This window comes from Bos indicus x Bos taurus, chromosome 17 (genome assembly GCF_003369695.1).
Source record: "Bos indicus x Bos taurus breed Angus x Brahman F1 hybrid chromosome 17, Bos_hybrid_MaternalHap_v2.0, whole genome shotgun sequence".
NCBI classification, from domain to species: Eukaryota; Metazoa; Chordata; class Mammalia; order Artiodactyla; family Bovidae; genus Bos; species Bos indicus x Bos taurus.
Genome location: NC_040092.1, coordinates 42905810 through 42910128, shown reverse-complemented (window position 1 = coordinate 42910128; position 4319 = coordinate 42905810). Strand labels below are relative to the sequence as shown.

Below are 4319 nucleotides of genomic sequence, written 5' to 3'. Positions count from 1 at the left end.
CTAAAGACATGAAGAAAATTAATTATATTAACATAATTTAACAAGTTACCACTAACTTTCTGAAGTTCACATATAATTTCTAAATTTCCACATAATTCCACATTGTTGAATAGCTGTTAGCTCAGCTAGATACCAACTAATTCTTAAAATACCTTAATGAATTATTTACCTTCTTGGCTAGTGTATGTCAGTGGTTTAAGATACTATTCTGTCTTTGATATAATAATACATTCTGTATTTATTGTTACTAAATTTCTTCCTCATAATTTATTTTGGTAGGGATAATCTTTATATATTTATTTATTTTGGCCATGACACACGGCATTCAGAACCCCCTGACCAGGGACTGAACTTGGGGTCCTTGGCAGTGAGAGCACAAAGTTCTAACCACTGGAATGCCAGGGAATTCCTAGGAATAATTTTTAATTCATTCCTTTAAATTAGGCCTAAAGCTCTGTTATGAGAAGTATGTCACATAGCACCTATTTCATAAGTTAAAATTTCTCAAAATTACTTGAAAACTATTTTCAGTTCAGTTCAGTTGCTCAGTCGTGTCTGACTCTTTGCGACCCCATGAATCGCAGCACGCCAGGCCTTGCTATCCATCACCAACTCCCAGAGTTCACTCAGACTCACGTCCATCGAGTCAGTGATGCCATCCAGACATCTCATCCTCAGTCGTCCTCTCATCCTTCTGCCCCCAAACCCTCCCAGCATCAGAGTCTTTTTCCAATGAGTCAACTCCTCGCATGAGGTGGCCAAAATACTGGAGTTTCAGCTTTAGCATCATTCCTTCCAAAGGAATCCCAGGGCTGATCTTCAGAATGGACTGGTTGGATCTCCTTGCAGTCCAAGGGACTCTCAAGAGTCTTCTCCAACACCACAGTTCAAAAGCATCAATTCTTTGGGGCTCACCTTTCTTTACAGTCCAACTCTCACATCCGTACATGACCACAGGAAAAACCATAGCCTCGAGTAGACGGACCTTTGTTGGCAAAGTAATGTCTCTGCTTTTCAATATGCTATCTAGGTTGGTCATAACTTTCCTTCCAAGGAGTAAGTGTCTTTTAATTTCATGGCTGCAGTCACCATCTGCAGTGATTTTGGAGCCCAAAAAAATAAAGTCTGACACTTTCCACTGTTTCTCCATCTATTTCCCATGAAGTGATGGGACCAGATGCCATGATCTTCGTTTTCTGAATGTTGAGCTTTAAGCCAGCTTTTTCACTCTCCTCTTTCACTTTGATCAAGAGGCTTTTGAGTTCCTCTTCACTTTCTGCCATAAGGGTGGTGTCATCTGCATATCTGAGGTTATTGATATTTCTCCCGGCAATCTTGATTCCAGCTTGTGCTGCTCTCAGCCCAGCGTTTCTCATGATGTACTCTGCATATAAGTTAAATAAGCAGGGTGACAATATACAGCCTTGACGTACTCCTTTTCCTATTTGGAACCAGTCTGTTGTTCCATGTCCAGTTCTAACTGTTGCTTCCTGACCTGCATACAGATTGCTCAAGAGGCAGGTCAGGTGGTCTGGTATTCCCATATCTTTCAAAATTTTCCACAGTTTATTGTGATCCACACAGTCAAAGGCTTTAGCATAGTCAATAAAGCAGAAATAGATGTTTTTCTGGAACTCTCTTGCTTCTTCCATGATCCAGCGGATGTTGGCAATTTGATCTCTGGTTCCTCTGCCTTTTCTAAAACAAGCTTGAACATCAGGAAGTTCACGGTTCACGTATTGCTGAAGCCTGGCTTGGAGAATTTTGAGCATTACTTTACTAGCGTGGGAGATGAGTGCAATTGTGTGGTAGTTTGAGCATTCTTTGGCATTGCCTTTCTTTGGGATTAGAATGAAAACTGACCTTTTCCAGTCCTGTGGCCACTGCTGAGTTTTCCAAATTTGCTGGCTTACTGAGTGCAGCACTTTCACAGCATCATCTTTTAGGATTTGAAATAGCTCAACTGGAATTACATTACCTCCACTAGCTTTGTTCCTAGTGATGCTTTCTTTTTTGTTTTTTTAAGAGAAAAGCACTTAACATTTAATGAATTTCCCAGCATGTGGCTTCAAGCCACCAGGACACAGGCCCCACCTACACCCTTAATCTTCTCCTCAGCTCTTCTGCTGAAGAATTTGGCCTTCACAATGACAGGCTGCTTTGGGAGCTTTCCTTTCCCCAGATATTTGTAGTAACCTGATCGCACCACATCAATGACAGGAGCAGCTCCTGTCTTGTTCTTGGCAGCATTTACTCGTGACTGCTCACTAACCATGGTCCACAATTTATCAAGATTGACAGTCAGGCAGAAACTCTGGTTCCTCTTAAGTGGTAATGCCTCATACCAACTTTCCCAAAGTATCCTGGGTGATACTTGTCGAAGTTGATCCTGTGATGATGCATGCCACCAGCATTACCTTGGCCTCCCGGGTGTTTCCGGTGTTTGCCGATGCAGCCGTGGCCATGGCTCACGTGGCCCCTAAGTTTCTGGGTCTTCCTTAGTCTGGATGGCATGTCGGCAGCCTAGACGAAAGAGCCCTAGTGATGCTTTCTAAGGCCCACTGGACTTCACATTCCAGGATGCCTGGCTCTAGGTCAGTGATCACACCATTGTGATTATCTGGGTCATGAACATCTTTTTTTTACAGTTCTTCTGTGTATTCTTGCCATCTCTTCTGAATATCTTCTGCTTCTGTTAGGTCCATACCATTTCCGTCCTTTATCGAGCCCATCTGTGCATGAAATGTCCCCTTGGTATCTCTAATTTTCTTAAAGAGATCTCTAGTCTTTCCCATTCTGTGGTTTTCCTCTATTTCTTTGCATTTATCGCTGAAGAAGGCTTTCTTATCTCTCTTTGTTATTCTTTGGAACTCTGCATTCAGATGCTTATATCTTTCTTTTCTCCTTTGCTTTTTGCTTCTCTTCTTTTTACAGCTATTTGTAAGGCCTCCCCAGACAGGCATTTTGATTTTTTGCATTTCTTTTCCTTGGGGATGGTCTTGATCCCTGTCTTGGTAGTATACACTAACTTCACTTTGGAAAACAGTAGCTTTTTCTGTCGAAGGAAAAATAAGCCATGGAAGTAAATTCAACTTAATAATTATTTCAGATATTATATCCTTGGTTTTTACAGAAATAAAAGACCATTTCAGTAATGCTACTGAAACACTTTATATTCTTTCAAGACCAGTGTCACAGAAATTGGGTGGGGTGGGAAAATAGGAGGTAACATCCTGGGGGAATGTTTTAGTTGGCAAACTGTTCTTGTCACACTCTGCCTCTCACCTGGTTAGGAGTAAGTTATAATAGATTCTCTGTAAAACTTTCTCAAAAAGGAAAATAACTCTTACTGCTTTATTATTAAAAAAAAACCCCAGTTTGGCACAGAAGTTGCTCAACATCACTATTCATCAGAAAAATGCAAATCAAAATCACAATGATATGTCTCATACCTGTCAGAATGACTGTGTTCAAAAAGAACACAAATAACATTTTGGTAAGGATATGGAGAAAAGGGAACTCTATGTACATTTCTAGTGGAAATGTAAATTGGTATAGCCATTATAGAAAACAGTATGGAGGTTCCTAAAAAAGCTAAAAGTTGAATTACTATATGATCGATCCAGCAACTCTACTCCTCAGTATCCAGAAATAAATGAAAAACTAATTTGAAAACACACATGCACACCAGTGTTCCTAGCAGCATTATTTACAATAGCTAACATGTGGAAGCAACCTACGTGTCCATAAACAGATGAACAGACAAAGATGTAGCATATGTATACAATGGAATAAAAAGAATGAAGAATGAAAACTTGCTGTCTGCAGCAACATTGATGTTACTGGAGGGTATTATGCTTACAGAGAGACAAATACTATATCTTATTACTTACATGTGTAATCTAAAAAATAAATGAATATAACAGCAACAGAAAAAAAGACAGAGAATAAACTAGAGGTTACCAGTGGGGAGAGGGAAGTGAGGGACAAGATAAGGATACAGGATTAAGAGATACAAACAAATATGTATAAAAGAAATAAGCTACAAGGATACACTGTATAACAGAATATAGCCAATATTTTAGAATAACTTTAAATGAAGTAAAATCTGTAAAAATATTGAATCACTGCATATACACTTATAATGCTGTCAATCAAATATACTCCAATAAAAAAAAACCCAAACCTGTTTTTAAAATAAATCAAATACCTATGAGCATACTGAACCAGACTTTAAAAAATCACCTGATATTCCATCTCCTCTGGTGGTAGTGGTGTAGTTGCTAAGCTGTATCTGACTCTTGCTACCACATGGACTG

The 4319-nt window shown here is 39.3% G+C and overlaps 1 protein-coding gene and 1 pseudogene across 1 annotated transcript in view; both read right to left on the bottom strand.

Moving 5' to 3' along the window:
* The window catches only part of HSPA4L (heat shock protein family A (Hsp70) member 4 like), a 62206-nt gene that overhangs the window by 5162 nt on the left and 52725 nt on the right, over positions 1–4319 (bottom strand). The window lies entirely within an intron of this gene.
* Positions 2027–2606, bottom strand: LOC113907705 (annotated as a pseudogene).